Below are 19,861 nucleotides of genomic sequence, written 5' to 3' on the forward strand. Positions count from 1 at the left end.
CTCTCGGACTACTTTTGTGGGCGACAGGATGGCAGCGTGACGCGGCTTGGTCTGAGCGGAGAAAAACAAGGACAGCTGGATTTCCTGGCACTGCAAGTAGGTGGCGCGGCAGGTGGCTAAGACAGACAACTCTGTGCTCTCAATAATAAGGTTCTTATCCCGTCAAGAAAGCTGGCAACTTGCGGACCTTTATTCTACAGGTTTTTTCTATTTTTAACTCTAGCAGGTTGTTGTTTGGGGAAAAAGAAGTTTGACAAAAACTAACGATGAGTTAAAAATAGAAGTCATGACGTCACAGGCATCCATTACTGAGTAGCGTCCAGCTGTAATGAGTCAGGAGAAAGTGCAGAGTACGATAGAGTGAGTTCTCGATACACTGAATACAGCATGAAGATGGATGAAGCATTAGCTCCTAGAGATGAGTGCAGAGTGTAGTCAGAATGTAGAGACAGAATGTAGAGTATACAGTTACACCGCTACTACAGCCTGTGGTTGTGTCAGCACGAGGACAGCAGACAGCAGTAGCATCAAACATTACATCGCGACTCGTGGCACAGTGGGTAGCTTCCCCTCTTTGCGCATGCGCTTACAACATAGGAGAGGTGAGAGAGGAAACTCAAACTCACTTCTTTAAGACTTTCGCAGCAGGAAGCAGCTCACCTCAGCGGCTCCTTGGGATGCTTCCGAGTATTATTACTAGACAGAAATGCTGATATTTTTATTTTCCTCCTCTCCACCTCACTACAGGCAGACACTTCTTTTGTCCTCCCCTGACTCGCACTTTCCACTGACATGTGATGTCTTCTGCTCATCAGGAGACGGCATCACTTCATTATTTATCTTCCCTTGACTCACAACGTCTGGACCCTCTCCTCCCTCGCTTCCCCTCCCGCTGTCGTAACGGAGCTGTCAACCTAAACAAGTTAGGGAGGGACATCGATAGGGCAGCGAGTGCGAGACCAAGGCGCTGGACTATTTATTTACATCGAGACCACGCATGTCAAGTTCTCGTTAAGCTCGACTCCAATGATGTAAAAGTTGACAAGAAAATCACAGTTGAATGAGTTCTCCAGACAATTTACCCGCGCCACTCCGGGTACTCAGGCTCGCCCTGTATGATCAGTGTTAAAACTTTGCCGGTAATTGCATCGTTGACTGAGTAGATCGCTATCGAGTTCCTTCAGCAGACGACATAATCCAGTTGAGACACTGTGAAGTCTGCACACGGCCTCAGTGTTTGTGAGAAGTGCTAACGGGTGCACGTGACTGTAAGAGGCCCTCAACCGTGTGCCGCCAACCGTGAAAAGTAGCCGCCATGATGAATGTAGTTCTGTGCGGCTTCCTCCTGCTTCCTCTTGTCGTCTGCGTCCCAGGAGGGTGGCACGGCTGCTGATGACGGCGTCGATGATGATGACAAAAGCGTCGACGTCTCGGCGGCATGCGGAGCACGTGCCGCGCGTCTGCGGTCATGGCGGCCAATGGACGTCACAGGTACGTCGTCTGGTGACGTGCGCGCGCATGGAGTGGACAGTATTTGATTTTATTCTTCCTTTAGTAGGTTGTTTATTCTTTTATAGTTCCTATGTTGTTTGTTTGTTTTCCTGTCCCTCGTCCATGTTTCGCTCTTGCTCTTAAGTGCTAAGATCGTGCTCCTTCGGAGTGTGAGTTGCGCTTCACACATTTTGCATTTGTTGTTGTTGTTGTTGTCATCTCCAAATATTATGTCACGTGATCCTGTCTATCGTCACGACACTGACTTGACCCCGCAGTGCAGAAGTCGCGGGCATGCGTGCACAGAGAGGTCGCCATGCAGATGTCCCCCCAATGACCCGACGTAGGTCAGCTGTGGGTGAAGGTGATGCCACGTTTGCAGGATTTCTTCCTGCGGTGCCGAGGGTCTGGTGGGAGTCCGCCACAGCGCCTGGACATCACTCAGGGTTAGTCAAGCACGTGTAATCGTCACCGTCACCAGCAGACCCCTCCACACAAAGGTCACTTTAATGAGGTCAGAGAGGTCAGCCGAGCTTGAAACTCGATTGTCGCGCTGTGGCTCGCCGCAATAATGGCCTCGACAGCAGGCCTGACGAGAGGGGGGGACAGGGTCTGGTGTACCCGGGCCCACGGCTGTCAAGGGAGCCCGGCCTTGGTCAGTGGATTTTTTTTTCTTCTTCTTATTGAGATTCGAATTGTAAACATACATTATATACTGGGAAAATAATTTACGATTACAAGTACAAGGGGCCCGGAGAGGTCGTCTGTCCCGGGGCCCGGGCTGGCTCTCGGCAGCCCTGCTCGACAGACCCACGGTCCTGGCGCCCGACACTGGCTTTGGTAAAGACTTGTGTGGAGGACCAGTCAGTGGCTTTTCAAAACATTCCTTTTTTTTTTTACCTTTCCTGTTGGAGTTGTCCCACTCTGTGTCCTTGGTGCACGTGTCCAATGTACTCTGAAGGTAGACAGGAGTTCATGACTGTTAGAAGGTCATTTCATGTCCAGAGTCCTGTGTCCAGAAGCTAATACATCACGACCCGGACAGTGAGAGACAACAACTGTCTTGTTGTTTGTTTAAAAACGCTCTCGTCCCGAGCAAGTGTCAGTAAGAAAGATATAAACCTAAATCACACAAATGTTGAAGTTCAAATGTTTGTGCTCCTTGGTCTTGAGGCAGACTTGTCATGGTGTCATGGTGTCATAGTGTCATGGTGTCATGGTGTCATAGTGTCATGGTGTCATGGTGTCATAGTGTCATGGTGTCATGGTGTCATAGTGTCATGGTGTCATGGTGTCATGGTGTCATAGTGTCATGGTGTCTCGGTGGCATTGGTAAAGAGCCAGTCACCATGTTCCAACATTGTTTGTTTTCATTTTTACTTTAGTTTTCCGTCTACATCAATGTTTGGGATCGACGATTCAGTGGAAATGAAATTCTGTCTGAAAAAAAAATAGAATGAGTCGAGTGAGGGCTGTAGACATGACTGAGATACCAAACACTGCTACAGCACGACAATCTACACTAGTTTTACTTCCACTTCTCATTGTCTATCATTATCACCATCACTGCCACTACTACCACCATCACCGATGCAACTATGTTGTGGCTGTCGCCACCGTCACACCACGTGACCAAGGACGTGGTCGACATTCAGTGCAAATAAACCGCTTGTTACAAATTTTGGGAGGAACTGTGTATCGCCAAGATGTGCAACAAGTCTGAGGGTACAACGAGCTTTGGACTGATGGGAGCGACACCTGGTTGACAAAGTAAATAAGACTCAGCGTGGGAGAGAGAGAAAGTAATGTGGAGGTCAGTGAGAGGAGGAGCACCACACGACCGAGGAGAACTTGAGCAAGTCGCGTGCCAGTTGGAGTGAAGGAAGAAAAGGCGACATCCACCAAAGTCGCATCGTCCGACTGTGACAGACGAATCTTGTGGCCTCAGCCTTCAGTGGCTTAGTTTATGTGACTGCGTCACGTGACTCACGACAAGTCACGTGGCCCTGGCTAATGTGTCTGTGGTCATAAACATTGTGTTTATCTAGCGGCCTGCCATCCAAGGGTGCGCCTCGCCGACTGTGGAGCGCGTGCAGGTGATGTATGGACAGCAACTCACACACACACTCACACACACTCACACACACACTCACACACACTCACACACACACACTGCACCAGTGGCGCCACCTATTAGCGCAAATTATTTCACTGGTGGGGTGGAGCGAGGGTGGACAAGAAACACATGGCAGGTGGTACACTGACCGGTAATAACTGACATAACTGACAGGAAACGTTTAGCATTGAGAACAACTCGTCGTCCTCTTGTCACCAGACTGCCGACGACAGCAGCGCCCTCACACAAGATGTTTGTCGCACGTCTGGAGCCACACCACGGACGGTGCCGGCTGAGTGGCGGATGATGTCGCAGCGATTGGCTCGCCACCAATGTCTGATGTTCACGGCTGACTGGTTCTTGTGGCACAAAATGTCGCCGGGCATGCGCTGAGGTTACAGGACTCGGTCACGTGACAACGTAGTGCTTCCGGTGACGTCCATTACGTGATTAGCAAGAGTGTGCTAACGAGCGAGACACGTGTTTAATAGTTTATTTCTCTGCTTGTCTGCGTTCTTCATTTGTGCTTTGGTTAGCCTGCTCACTTCACCTGTCCGTCTGGTTTAGCAGGAAAGTGCTTCCACCCCGAGGCGAATTTTGCAGTATGGATGAGAGGATGAGAGGGTTGATGGAATGGCGAACAACCGAGTACGATGAGAAAACCATGACGACCAACCCTGAGAACAGTTGTCTGATACAAGACGAGATTTGAGCCCAGGACCTTTCACTGAGCGGTGATAAGTGTGTGTCTTGACCCCTACACTCTGTCTGTCTGTCCACATAATATATGTCAGATTACCATTTTGTTACATTAATATGAAAACAAAGCACGTTCATTTTCAATGGGATGCAAGGTGGGGGAATAGCCTACAGCCTCACCTCCATCTCTCGCTATTTCTCGGATCTCCGCTGTTCTCTGGCAACTCAGGAACGTCAGGCCGTTACATTCTTGAAGTTTTCTTCTTTTTTCTTCTTCTTCTCTCCTTTTATAGAAAGGTCTTCGTTATTCTCCATTCATCACACAAGTCTTCGTTCTTACACTTCATAATCACCGCCACCCGGCCATTTAACTTTCAACGCCTAATAATGATGTTTCCTGGAAGCAGTCAGCATTTAACCGATGTCCTGCACCACCGTCTACCCCCGATGTACAGGGACTCGGAACATCCCCTAGTTGCCTCCTCTGTCAGCAATTGAGTGGAACTGTAGACAGAGATGTCTGCACTCGCCACTAATTGCCTCTTTTCTCGCCGCTGCTCTCTGGCACCGGCCATCACTCCATCGAGCAGCTGGTCATAAACATGGCCCCGGCTTGTCCATCAGGTCCTGGAGGTGGCTCCCAGGGTCCCACTGTTGTTTGAGTGTTAATCTACCCCGGGACCAGCTACGTTTTCGTTACAACAGTTCAGTTTACTACTTTTAAGCTCAGTTAATGAAGAAACCTTGTCATCTAATTAGTAAGTGATATCTGCAAACATTCCCATCACAGTGATAATGGCAGAACAGGTGAGAAACTACAGAAATTATCTCAGATGTGTGGTTGCCATGCTCCTGGTCACCAAACTCTTTGTACGAGTGTTTGTGTGTGTGTGTGTTTGCATATTATTGTAACGCTGGTGTGTTTGTCTGTGTGTATGTTTGCATATTATTTTAACGCTGGTGTGTTTGTCTGTGTGCTCGTGTGTGTCGCTGCTGTAGTCGCTGTTGATATCAAGATGGGAAGCAAAACTTAGTTTTTATTTTCTGGCCGGTGTCGGGAGGTTATAAATGTGTGCACTCCCCAGAACGAGGCAAATTATCGCTCTCATCGACTGCTTGCTGCGTCCTGGGGCAAAATGAAATCTCAGGTTCGGGATTAAGCTCGTGCGATGTTTTCACAGGTCAAAGGTCATAAGTAATCGATGCTCGTGGGGAGCTTACAGATTTTTTCTGGCACGCCTGGCCCTCGTATGTCTTGAGTGTATTCCCAACTGATGTACGGGCACTTCTTTGTCTGTGTGTCTGTTTATCTGTGTGTCTGTGGATTTGTTTTTCATTGTCTGCTAAGTGTTCTTGAAAGTCTCTTGAAAAACGCTAAATGTCTGTAATTTTCTGAATCTTATTGGGAGATAATATTGGTCATAAGAACTTGAGGAAGAAAGAAAGGTTGTCTTCTGGTGAACATACAAGTCTCCCGGCACAGCAGATCTGACGGTGGATAGTGTTGTAGATGTTGTATATGATGTTGGTGTCGCAGATGCTCTGTCCAGTGTCAACACATCCAAACCTCTTTGTTGTCTTTGTCCTGCCATTCTTCAGAAGTGCATGGATGTCAACTCAACACGTGAACTGTCCCATGAGTCCCTTCCCTCCCCTGATAGCAGTGTCCTCACCCTGCAGGGCATTGTGTCCATTGGCAGGCTGGCTGGACCGTCCTATGGTCTTGACAAGACGACATGTTGATTGCCTGTGAAGCATCTTGAATGTCAACATGGCGAACACGGTCACATCCAACGAGGATACAATGGTCATCTTTACAAAACTTACAGCCACAGATAATAGCAGACCTACAGACACATCAGACCAAACGAGCAGAAATGGCAGGGAGGCCAGGTCACGGCGTGACCCCCAGGGTCAACGGAAATTTCACAGCTGTTGCCCCGAGTTAGTGAAGCGACGCTGGAGGTCTGGTGCCACGGTAACGAGGTCCAGGGGAGAGGTTGGCGAGTGCTTCTGTACACTGTTCTGTACACTGCTCACATTGTTTGCTCATCCATCTTCATTCAGCCACCGACAGTCTCATGACTTACTCTGGCACCGGCTGTCAGTGACCTCGTTGTGAAGGCTGCGCACTTACACATGCGCAGACCAAACCTCTAAATCTGTTGTAAGGGAAGTTCGGTCTTCTCACAGCTTAGGAAACTGTCAGAATATTTTACAGTTGTAAAGTCGTTATTAAATGGACGAGGTGAAGAAAGTGTCAAAAGTTGCTTCAAGTCCCGCTAGAGTGGCAAATGAACTGACAGACCACTTTGAACTGTTCACTGATCACAGTCACATCACACGAACCCTTTTGAACCGCTTGCTGAAACCTGTTTAAAATTCCTTGAAAAAAAGTCCAGTTCTAGCCGCTTTTAACCGCTTGATGTCCACCGCCTACAATTGTTGAAACACGAAGAGTGGTGAGGACCCTTGTTAAAGGAGAGCTTTGCACAAGCTGTTGACAAGCTTGGAACTGGGGGACACCTCATGGTGCATCTCATGTCGCCAGCTCATCATCTGCGCAACGCCTTAACGATGCGGTCCGCCTATAAGGCTAAAGCTGTTCCCCGGGTAACACAGACAAAAAAAAAAATATCAGCGAATGAGGGAGGAACTCTTCACTCAGTCCCGCTATTACTCAGCTTGAGACAGTCGCACGTTAGCACAGAGACAGGGGGAGAAAATCCAAAATAATTTTGGGGCGGTAATTAGGTGGCAAGAGGAGACAATTTCCACACAGGGGAAGTAAACGTGAATGGCGGCACTGTTTTCTCAACACTGTCGAAGCATTTCTCTTTCTTTGAACTTACTCATTATTTCTCCGACATCCATTTCGTTTTCTGGTCATTTCATGGGGTGCGGGTGAGGAGTTAAAAGCGACTGGAGGACGGGTGGCTGATGACCAGCAATGGCCGACTGTGGCCAGAAGGACCTTCAGGAAACACTGTCTTCACGGAGTCTGGCTACCCTGGCTTCCAATTTTCTCCTTCTCTCACTCCACTTCCCTTTGTTCTTCTATTTTCTTCTCAGCGACCACTGGACATTTTCTTTGTCTTTGCTTTGGTCATCGTCCGAGTACGAGGAGCTCAAGTAATTCATTAGCAGGACAAACAAATTTGAATTCATAGAAGCCTTAATGACACCCTAATGACAGTGTCACTTTTTCCAGGACTGATTCAGTGCAATCAAAGTGGTGTTACTTGTCTTACAGACAGTGTTACAATGTGTCTTGTGACACTTGACATCATTTGTGTCACCAGTAGCCTGTCTCGGCAAGTCTGAGCTTCATTATAGCTGTCTTACAAAATTACAATGGTGTAATCACATAAGCATCTGATTTCTAAGTTTTCAAATATCAAAGACTAATTTTAGAATTAATGGAACCAGAACTGCTTTCCGTCTGTAAACACTATCAACTGTTACATCGTTGTTTTCAGAAACGTTTTGACCTTTAAATCACAAAGTTTGACAAAATCAGAATTTATATTACTTTCAGCTGTTTTCCAGAAACTCTGCCATAGACTTGTGACCACTGTCAGACCACAGCCTCTAGGTTCATAGTCTGTGAGTTCCATGGTCATTTGCTGGCGGGTCAGTCACCTCTTGAAGCGTCTGTCTGAGGTTGTTTCTATTTTGACCGAGAAGCAACTGTCACTGATGAATGCTGTGTAATTCACAGTAGTCACCAGCTCTGATTATATCGCAAGGAAATAGTTTACACCTATAAATAGATCTTTTATTGAGATATATATATATATGTCATACACAGCGAAAAAAAAAAAACGAAAGAGAGATGAGGGAGGGTGCTGATGTAGATGGGCGGTGGAACAATAAAGGGTGGTGAAGAAGAAAGAAAGAGAAATGCTCATTTTTAAACCAGACTGGACAAACTGTTGAAGGACGGTGCTGCTCCCACATTGCCTCCCACATCCTACTTCTCTCTGGAACCAAAGCCATCATGTCCAGACAGGAATCGAAGCACATCCCAAAGGTCGGGTCAGGCTTTGCGACGAAAGGCAGTTTGGAGATGTAATCAAGAGATCAAATGCAGACATCTTTAATCACATCACATCATGTGCTATCATGTAAGCATGTCCTGTAATGACTCCGGACAGGCGAAGCATCTGCATGCCCAGCGTCATCTCCAATCATGTTAGGACTCGTTGTGCGCATGACAGGAAATTACCAGCAGACCTGCCGCTTGGCTCCTGTGTGCGACGATCGGTCCGATGCGGCATTTGTCCGCGAATAAATATTTTCTTTTCCACTTCAGCTGGTTAGCTCGGCGATTCGTCACAATCAGCAAACTGACAGACATGTAGATCGTCTTGACAGCAGTGGACTGACATGGTGAGTCCACCACAAGCCAGTCGATGCCAGCTCCAGACTGGGAAGCTGGGGAGGGGGAGGACGGGGAGCGAGAGATCGTCATCTGTTCCTAACATCCATGTCACGTGATAATGAAGATAGGACCCCGCCCTTGGCTAAAGGGGGACCGAGGCACTCACCGAGTTTTGTGACTAAATTAATCCGCGACGCAAGCTAGTGCCGCAGACAACAGCACAGCCTCGCTCTTGACTGCCACGTCATCGTTAACAGCCTGACCCCGTCAAAAGTCTCCTCCCAATGGCTAGTGATGGAGGTGATGCCTAGTCACGTTTAGTTCCCTAGCTCTTGATTATCCCCCTCTCTCTCCCTCCTCCCTCACCCTGCTTCCCTCAGCCTCTTGGCCAAGGGGGATAATAGAGGGACTTGCCCTTTGGTGTAGTTCCGCTCGGCTTGAGGTCGATGATGAGAGCAGCATCAAGATGGCAAACAATGGGTCGACTGCTCTTGGCGGACAGGAAGACGGATATCAGTGGCCGCGGGCATCCCCCAGCCGGGTGGATGTTTCTCGGTGTCTGCGGCCCCACCAACTGTCCAGACGGCGGGTTTGTTCCTCAGACTCCACCTCAAGTCTTCCACCTCTCGGAATCCAAATGACTTCCTGTTGAAAATGAGGTTTCTCCTCGTCGAAACGAGCGTTCCCAGATGCGCTTGAAAGCTGCGCTTAAAGTGTTGACGATATTTTTTCTTGCCCTCGGTGGCTGCAGGCAGCATCGGCGAATATTGCAGCTGCTGGAGGAACTGGAAGGTTCCACGTGTTGCTTTGAGCTGCTGTCTGAGCTGCTGTGAGACCGACTCACTACTTGCCGCACTATTTTCTGTCTACAACCACGTTATAGCACAACCTTTGCACTGCACTGCTACAGACTACTTACTCTTTGCACATCTCTCGTTCTGTCCGCCACAACTGAAAGGCTGGACCAGAAAATGGCCGTGGTGAGAGCAAATTGAGTGTTGGATGCATGCACACGCAGTGTGTAGTGAGCTGTGCTCAGTCCTCACAGAATTACAATCGCAGCAGACAGAAGAATGGAGTATATGCGCCAGTTGTGTGCCTCCGCACGTGCTTCATGCAATCCCGGATGCCAAGTACTGATTGTGGGAGGAGACAATGTCCTCTTTGCATTTTTTAGGGAAGACCTCCGCTACAACCATTTGACCCCAACAGGTGAGGTCTTACTGGTCATAAAAGAGAGATAACACACTTCATGCCAGCAACAAAAGAATTCCTTTTATTAACTCGGCGATTTAGATGAAGTGTCAGTCCTCTCACACCATCAGCTCTTGGCAGTGAGTAAAAAGGTCAAGGTAATCTGTGTTTAGGGGGTTAGGGAGGTGGGGAGGTGGGGAGGCGCGAGGTGCCTCACTTTTTTCGGAGTCAGATTGTTTGTGGCGGTTACCTCCGTGACCCCGCCAGACACGCTCTGATGACTCTCGTCTGACTGTCACTCTGTCTTGGTACACTGTCGTTTGTCGCAGGGTGATGGCTGCTCATCTAGTGGCTTGGCTCCAGGACTGAGTAGATCGTCGCCTTCACTGACACCTGGGTGGGCATTGCGCTGCATGCACAGGACGCACCCTACCTTCGCACTCGTGTGTTGCCTCAGCTGTCCAGCACTCGGACGGGGCGATGCTCACGCGCAAGGAATATTTTACAATCAACTATTTAGCATATTTTTGGAGGGCCAACTATACATCAGCCTTGCGATACATCACACACACACACTTTCTCACTGGCTGTCATACTGAAAGTCCGTTGTTGTCATGTCGTCTGTTGCTATGCCACACTGATGATACTCGCTACAGTTGCGGCCCGCGGCAGGCAGAGGGCGCTCCAGGTGCACTTATACAAACGCAAAGTAAAGCTTTGTCAGCCTCAGGAATCAGATTACTTCTTGCACTCCACCCTTCCTTTCCTCACCTCACACCTTTCCGAGGTCAGGCCACTTGCAGGTGCAACTCTCAACACCTTCAGTGACTGAGGTGGCCTTGAGATCTTCACCTTCAGTCCGAGGGTCAGTCAGCCGGACAGGTGGGCTGCTGTTGGCGGGCCGAGACCACAACGGATGCTGGTCAACCAGTGGTGTACATATGATGGCGGCACACGTGCCTCGTTATCCACTGCAGGACACGTCACTGCTCGTCACGCACCACGGCGCCGCCAACTGTTCCTCCCTCCATTACCTTCCGCCAATCCACCCTCCACACTTTCCCCACTTTCTTGGGTAAAAGCTGTCGCACTCGCGTGTATGACTTCCCCAAGTATTATTTCTCTTTCCTCCTCCTCCCCACCTCCTCCACCTCTTCACGCAAGAGAGGTCGGGAGGAAAAGGGGAAGCAATCACGATAATGAGGTGCAACTCGTCTTGCTCGAGAGCTGGGGAAGTGGGGGGCAACAATGCCAAGCCTTCGTGAAGAAATGTTATTCTTTCTCTCCCCCCCCCCAAACTCACCCACTTATCTCCCTCTTATTTCCCCCGTTCCACTCCTACCCTCCGCTGGGTTCCTTCTCGCCCTCCCGACCATTTTTCAGAAGTTCCTGTTATGACTTGTTTTATCTCTTCTGAGATTGCAAAGAACGCGCACCAGAAGGGTTTCAGCGGAGAAGAAAGTGTTTGCCTCATCTTCAGGCTGATGCTTTTTTTTTTAGTTCCTGAGGCAGCAGCGGCACCTGCACCTGCTCTGTGCACTTCTTGTGTGTCACGACTGCGGGTGTCGCTCAACAGTCTGCACGCGCAGGTGCTGTCAAACACCAACAGTGAAGGTGGGCAGCAAGTGGGAGGGAAAGTCTGGTCTTTGTCCTCTCACAAACTCAGCTGAGGTATAAAAAAAAACAAGGAAAAATGCATGCAAGTAAGCAAAATAAACAAGGGGGCGGCAGTGGTGCGGGCGACGTGTAGTCCATAAATTTCTGACTGTTTCCCTCCTGCCAAACCAAGCCCTCGCCATTTTCTATGAGGCTCATAAATATTCATAGCAGCGAGACCACTGTTCGGTCTTCCCCTAATTGCCTTGTCTTTTTGAATTACCTTGTCTGACATTCTTTTCATCTTTTTTCACATTATTATTTTTGCGCTTGTTTTTGTGCCATTATTCAAACATTGATTGCTCCAGAGAATACAGTTGGTGCCAACTTTCTCAATCACGAATCTTCGTGCCTGAGATATTTTGCATACGTGGGTTTATTGTTGTGAAAAAGTTCTCTTTGAAGCATGTCTTGCTGTCATCTTTGTGAAACTTTGTGTATTTACTTTTCTCGGTTTGAGACTAACCAATCGAGGAGAGTAACATCTGGACAGACGATCATAAATATGCAATGAAAGAAACCAACGGCAAATCTGTAAAAATTAATGGCTTCGTCAGGAGACAACAGTTTAGCCAGTGTCTAATTATAGCTGTAGGGTTTTACAAAGAATATAAATCAAGAGAAAAAAAAACAACCCTTGTGTCGAAGGTCAAGTGCGAGCATAATTTTATTTGCTTTCCTCTCTTAGTTTTATTTCAGGTTAACAAACATGGAGGTGTGTGGCGCCACGGTTAGCACCTGTCAGCAGTACAGTGAGGATTGGGTGTGCTGGGTTCAGATCTCGTCTGGGGAAAACTGTTCTTTCTCCTGTAGGTGTCAGCTGTTAGTGAGCCTCTGTAGGTCAGCGTTGACAAAATAACCAGAACTATTTTTTTATCACAATGCGTATTAAACTTTTCATGTAAAAATTATAGACTATCATGAGTATTTAATAGTAAAACAGAAGCAGGTCTATTCAAACAAATGCGCTTGAAGGATGTCGGAAGACAACGACCATGGTGTCAAGAAAACACTGTGTGATCGAGGGCCTGGGAGGATTGATGAGCTTGTGTTGGAGAGAGGTTTATAATGAGTGTTGATTACTCAGCTGACCTCCCCTGAGATTTGGTTCCTTCCAGTGTTATTTGCTGGAATAATAATTGAAAGCACCATGGACAGATCGTTTGTGTTGTGTAACAATAAACATAATTGTCAGTCTCACGCCTGGGTGGCGAGGCTGTGGCAGGCTATTAGCTTTGATACAACCTTCATTGTGGCGAGGAGTCAAACATCAACTTACCTCCCCGCTCCCCTCCTAGCGAACATTAACTTACTTTGTTATCCCGGCTTGCAAGGTTCTTCTGTCTGCCTTAGGTCAGGGGTCAGCTCATTTTCAGAAACACAGATTGTCTACCGGGATCAAGGCGCATAACTCACTGTCAGGAGTCGTGGAGGTCTCCAGCCAGGGTTACCTTCCCCTTTCCCACAGTGCAGGTTACAGGGCTACAACGACAACCCTCTGATTCTGTGTTCGTCTGAATTATGGATTTCTTTGTGTTTTGTATCTGTGTACCTCTGCATTCTGAATCCCTGAGTCCATCTCGTAGTTTTTGTTGTGTATTTACCATCGGACTGTTTACGTCTGGGTCTGACCTCGGTCCACCCGAGTCCACACCACAACAGTCACTGCCTGCTGAGTCCTGCAATATTTTGTTTCTCTAATGTTAATGACAAAAATCGCCTCCTGCGTTAAGGTTTGGAGTGGTGTTAATGAGCACAATCACCTGTTGCACTCGCTTTTTTGCTCTGCTAATGCCCGCACACCCTGTGTACAGCACACCCAGCAGCCATTTGCTGAAAACGAATTTTGAGCGCCGCCATGTGAGGCTGCAGGAGAAAAAGTGGATGACAGAGAACAAGGCCAGCAATTTCTTCTTCTTTCCGGCGGATAGCGATTAGCGAAGAAAATTTTCACTTGCTTTATTTTATTTTGCTGTATGTTGTTGCCAAAGGGTTTGTGCCGTTCATTTCCTTTCACGCTTGTAGAGCCGGCATCGGGTGTTCTTACCCGTGTACAAACACCCGCTTCACTTGCTGTTACTTGGTGCAGTGCAGTCAAACCAACTACAGATGCATTCGTTCATCTGCACATCATCCCTTGGATACACAAAAGGTTGGAAGTCACCTGAATTACTTGGTGGACGAGGACAGACAGCCCCTCCCCCCAAGCTCCCTCCCCGACTCCTACTAACATTGTGAATAAAAGTGTCTGATGTCTATAGGCCACAAATTACCTGATGTTTGCAACAGTTCATGTATCCTCCAAGGGCCGTAGTCATGGAGCGAGGGTAAGTCGTTACCCTGGGCAACACACCATGGAAGAGTCTTGTCTGTAAATATGAGAGAGCTTCCACACCCGGAGTTTGCTTTACTCACGTGACCACAGTCATGACGCGGGACACAGATGCCCTCGCATAAAGTAACACAAAACAATATACCTGGGATAAAGTTTTAACAAACACATTACTGGGGCCTAAGCTACTGGTCACAGCCATGAAGAAAACACTTACCTTGTATTTCACCTGTTTGCCTCCGAGCAATGACGTCAGAACTGCGGCAACTAAAGTGTAAAGGCTAAAAATAAACAAGTGGCGGTTGATATTTGCTAAAATGCATTATATTCAAGAACTCCAGTCTTGTAAGCCGAGTGATACTGCTGCAATGTTCCTGAGTTTCATGACAACCTCGAGCACTGGGGAGGTGGGGGTTATGTTTTCAAAGGATCATCAGAACATTAACTTCTCAAAGGAAAACCCATTTCAAAATAGAAACTCTTAGAATTATTAAAATAGTAAGCAAGACTCAAGCTCATTAGAGGAAGCCGACATTGGAAAGAGACATCACAGCCACAGAAATGAGAATTGTGATGAATCATCTGAAAGACAACAAAGTGGTGGGTCCTGGTGGGGGTATACCACAACTGCCACAACAGAGTATTGACACTACCCTCCCCTTTCTGGCAGAGTTACTTACTCATTCATTTCCGTCAGCAATTATTTCCGGAATCATGGTGAGAAGCTGTAGGTGTGGGTGGGGACAGAGAGAGAAAATAAACCTTATCTCAGAATGGTCTCTTGGTTGGTTACACAGCAAGTAGGTGGAAAATCTTGTTTATGCTTTCATCTGTTTTTAAACTTCACTGGCTGTGCTAGTGCGTGCGTGTGTGCGTGCGTGAGCGTGCGTGTGTGAGAGAGAGACTGTGTGACTATGTGTGTGCTAGTGCGTGCGCGCCTGTACCTGTGTGAGAGAGAGACTGTGTGTTGCTGTGCGGTTTGTGAGCGTGCATGCGTGTGTGTGTGTGTTCCACAAGTTGGGAGCTCGCACACTTGGGGGGAGAAGACCATGTCTGACAGTGAGGCAACAAAGACCTGGGTGGGGGGAGGCAATGTGGCTTTGTGCTGCCAGAGTTGTCTGTTCGTGCCAATTAACCGCTTGGTGGCGCGTTCAGCCTCTTCATCAACAAAACAAAATCTCGCGGACGCGGCATCGGCCGCTAACGACTCCTCTCCTCTTTCAGCCGCGACCTTTGCTAGCAAGTAGAACTTGTTTACTTGTTTACACACCGTCAGCAACACACAACACACGGCATGGACAGGTGAACACTTTGTCAACTGACTCTTGTTTGTTCTTCAGATTTTATGAGACAGTCAGGTATAAAAAAAAAAAACTTTGCGAAACTCGCATCACCTGGACACGTGTGACAGACAACTTCACGACGATGTGTATTGTTATCGTCTCAAAATCTCGCTCGTCCCGCCCGCCCTCCTGTCAGGTAGAACTCTCGGGATGGCGAGCAACGGAGCTTGTTCTAGCTACCCACTGGGTGCCTGCCAGCGGCTACACACCCGGCAATAGCCAGGCCAACCTGTGGTGGCCGTGGGGTGGTACGAGGTGCAGGGGAGGTAAACGCTAGATTAGCATTATTGTTTACTCAGAAACTGATGGAGGGCTTAGTGTCACGCTACTGTCACCTGCACGTGCCATTGTCCTGCCACAGGACCTGACAGAGACTCCGACACTCGGCTGCTGGGGGACGTGACCTGAACAACGAGCACTCGAGTGCTTTACAAACACTGGGGTGGTGGCCGAGGGGCATGGGTAGGGGATGAGGTCATCTGCCATTAGCATAACCCTTGTAGCTCTAGAGCCATTCATGGACGATATTTGTACTAACACATCATCGTCATCAACTTCTGGGACGAGCTGATAATCGATGTCAAGTTCACCGAGATGCTGACTTGCACTTGCCTGTTCGATACCCGTGTAAATCAGTGAACTTCACCCCCGACCCCTGACCCTCTCTTGACTTGGTACCTGTCTCCTCAGACAATGACTACACACGCGAAACAGTGAAGGTTGGCTGCCTGGGTTCAGTTCTCGTCTCGGGCAGGCTGTTCTTTCTCTTCATATGACATCTGTGTACAGGGCTGGCTGCCTTGCCATGATGTAGTCTTAGTTGCTGGCTCGGCGTAAAACATCCATTCTCCCCCTTCCCCTTTCAGTGGCTGCGGCCATCAGTGAAATCTTCGTGAAGTTCATTTCTTCAGCCCGCTCGTGGACATCGATTCGTCCTCATTCGCTGTAACCCACATCGCCAGGTCAGCGGAACTCGGTCTGGTGCATGTAGCTCAGGTCCTGGAACACAAAAAGAAAGGGAGAAAACTTGTGTGTGGGGGGGAGGAACCCCAGTTTCCGGTAACTCTGCATTGTCTTTAGCAAAGGGAGCTAACAAACTTGGGAGGAATGAAGCGAAGCCCAGGCGACAGTGTGATTGAGTGATGGCTGCACTGATAGCCTGTGAATCGCCCGCAATCTCGCCACTAAAGCCTCCTGGCGGAGAGAAGGACTTGTTTAAAGTCTTCCTCTGGCCGCCATGAGAGTTTGATTGAATAAGTGTAATGATAAAAAGAAGGGATGATGCCCCTTGAGCCTCTAGAATTAATGGTTGGGTGTTATTGTCGCTTATTAATAGTTTTTTTCTCTTTCTGCTTAGTTAAGGATAGGAGATAAAGAAGAAGAGAAATACATTAATGGAAGAACGTGAGAAAGGGAGAAAAAGAAATAATGAATAAATGGCGCTGTGTCCAGGCCCAGAAAAGAGTTTTAAGTCTGTGTAACTCACTCTGATCGACTGCTGTGTTTTAAAAGAAAAGATGGGATTTCTGCTGACCATGGGGTCTTTTTAACTTTGTGAAACATTGGCAAGAAGATGGAGGCAAGAGCTCAAGGAGCTTTTAGAAAAGTGGACATGGGGGTGGGCAAGATTGACTGTCCTCATGGCAAGTACCTCTGACTGCAACAGAACCTGTTGAGGTGAGCTGGTCAGCTTTGTTTTTTAATATTTCTAAAGTATAAGCCTTTGGACTGGGAATATAATTGTGGAATATTTAATTAGTAGCATAATAAATGTAAAGCTGAATGACTGTCAGAGTTTAAAGGGCGACACGGCGCTCAGCGAAAAAGTCACTGGAAATAGTGAAGTATCGAAAAAAAACATATTCCGGTGGTAGTTTATGACGAGGAGAAAAGAAAAGTATTATATTTGTTATCACACCTGGACTTAGTAGAGCCTCTCAATGACACTGTTACATCAAAGAAAAGCGGACATCACGTGACACACCCATGCACTCCCACGTGCACATCACTCGCCATCCTGTCTCGCCTCGTCCTCAAGTTTCACATGACTGAGCAGGTGTGCGACTGTTTGTATGAAAGCAAGGCATCAGTCCAGACAAGACTGTTCACATGTTATTTGAACACGAATCAAACGGTCAGGGTATTCCCTGGCTCTTAGGGTCACGAGGTGAGATGAGACCAACTTGCTTGTGATGGCGGCGCCCATCTCCCACAGACTACACAACGGACAAAGAACGGTTGGAGCAGACGTTGATGTCAGGAAACATCTGTGATGTGCCTTAGTGAAGAGAAGTTTCTGGCGACTTTTGATGATGTGACCATCGTGAAGAGGGTTTGTGATGAGGAGGCTTTGTGGGGTCACCTTTGTGAGACATAATCAGCAATGTTATACTCATCACAGGCTAGGTGGCGCTACTTTACACACAGTACAGGCTAGGTGGCGCCACTTTACACACACTATATGCTAGGTGGCGCCACTTTACACACACTATATGCTAGGTGGCGCCACTTTACACACACTATATGCTAGGTGGCGCCACTTTACACACACTATATGCTAGGTGGCGCCACTTTACACACACTATATGCTAGGTGGCGCCACTTTACACACAGTGCTGCCTTTTCATCTGACGCCTGAGGCGGGGTTGGAATGGAAGCAGCGAGCCGCTCAGTGGCAAGACTACAGACAGAAGTGCACATAGAAGTTTATAATTGCAATCACTCGAGGCCAGGAACTTCATTTTCTTAAAATGCATTTTCAGACAGTCAGAGCGCAGAAAGTTCCAGATATTAAAAAAAGTTTGAACACTTGCTCGTTCAGATATGAAGCCCGTGGGGATTTGTAAATTAATTTTAGAAGATGAATAATGTCTTACCTATTTCTTCCCGGCATGCAATCAGCTCTCCCACTTCTTCCCCCAGCATTCTCATAGCTGCATGCTTTCACAAGAATACAAAGAGAATAAAAATCACTCAAAAAGCAGACAGCAGTTGACTCGAAACACCACAGAATATAAATCACTCGAGAAAATAAATGACTCGTGAATCCCTAGTATCTGGCTGAACCTTATTCACGAGGACAAAGTCTTCTGATTCGCTGTGAATTCCCGAGTGTGTACATCTTTATTAGAGACCGATTCTTGACACCCTTGATTACAGCTGCGATGACAGATGACTTTGCTGTTGTAGGACCGGACGGTGATGAGCACAAGAAGCGAGTCTCGCCTCCTTTCATTGTTTTCCTTATCGCCGTGCATATAGCTGTCATGGGCATTCATCTGCAAGAGTTATGAGAATGACAAATTTTAAAAAAAGAAATGTTTGAGAAGATAAAGTATATAACAAAATCATTGTTATCGGTCTAAGCGGTGATGAAGTCCTGAGCTGGGTCACAGGCCACCTGATTAATCACGTGACTCTTCCGGAACCTTTTCGCCTTGCTTCATTTGCCCGCTCGCTAATCTGCCTGTCTGTCCGTCTGTCTTTGCTTTCCTACCTCCCTCGCTCTCATTTTCTCTTCCTGGTTCAAGCATTGGTCTGAGGACCCACGATTGGGTCCCAAGATTTGCTGTCTCACTATCAACAAACTGGAAAGTTAGCTCTCACGAGGACATCAGCTCAGCCCGAAACAGTGTTTGTAACACTTGTATCGACTTGCTCATTGTCTCTAGTCAAAAAGACAGAATAATTACATTGTTAATTCCCAAAATACAAATTATTGACATTGGTAATGTGACGAAACTGCGGGAAGAAGGGATGGACTAACTAACCCGAGAGGAAAGGGGGCACTCTGTTGGCCTCACACCCGTCTTTCACCCTCTCACCCTTTACACCCACTCACCCTCTCACCCTTTACACCCACTCACCCGATTTCGCCCGTCCATACGCGCACGCACGGGCAACTACTTCCACTCGCGTGTGCAAACAACTGACACCTCAGCTGTGGTGTTGTCAAGTTAGTATAAACAAAAGAAAATGTTAGCCACTCGGCTACCTGCTGCTGGATGCTCGATATCTTACTAAAGAAACTACTGTACATTGCGATCTACCCCTACACACTTATGACCTACCCTCACCCTCCATCCCTGACCCTCCAATGCCTTCATCAATGAAGGAGACCTGTCGTCGTAAACACGGACAGAAATGTTTGCTGCTGGCTGACCGATGCCCACCTGTAATCATCCTACCTGAGCGGCCATATTGTTCTGGTCTTGAATAATAATCGTGTCAAGTGCCAAAGTTGCTTTATGAATGGCATCCAATGTATATTAAATCGCAACTCTTCAAAGAGAAGAATTATGTCGGCGAACCTCCAACATCAATACAGTTTTGCTTTTCATCTTTTGCTTCTCCACCCGACACGTGCACAAGCGCCGCAAACAGCGACCCGAGCACCGAGCGGTGCTGACCTCTGGGCACGAGTGGATTGAACTACGTTTCAAAGGTTGAGGGGAGGAGGATCTCATTTCGCACATCGACACCTCAGGGTTGCGGACAACTCTGCTGCAGGTCTGCCTACGTCATTCTCTCCCCTTGCAAGTCTCTGGCAGACAGCATGACGTCACGTCCAGCCTCGTGACCTCTGGGGGCAGGGGTCGCAATACGTCACCAGGCGCTAACTGGAGCCGAGATTGGTTTGTTCGAGT

Source organism: Pomacea canaliculata, linkage group LG10 (assembly GCF_003073045.1).
Source record: "Pomacea canaliculata isolate SZHN2017 linkage group LG10, ASM307304v1, whole genome shotgun sequence".
Lineage (NCBI taxonomy): Eukaryota > Metazoa > Mollusca > Gastropoda > Architaenioglossa > Ampullariidae > Pomacea > Pomacea canaliculata.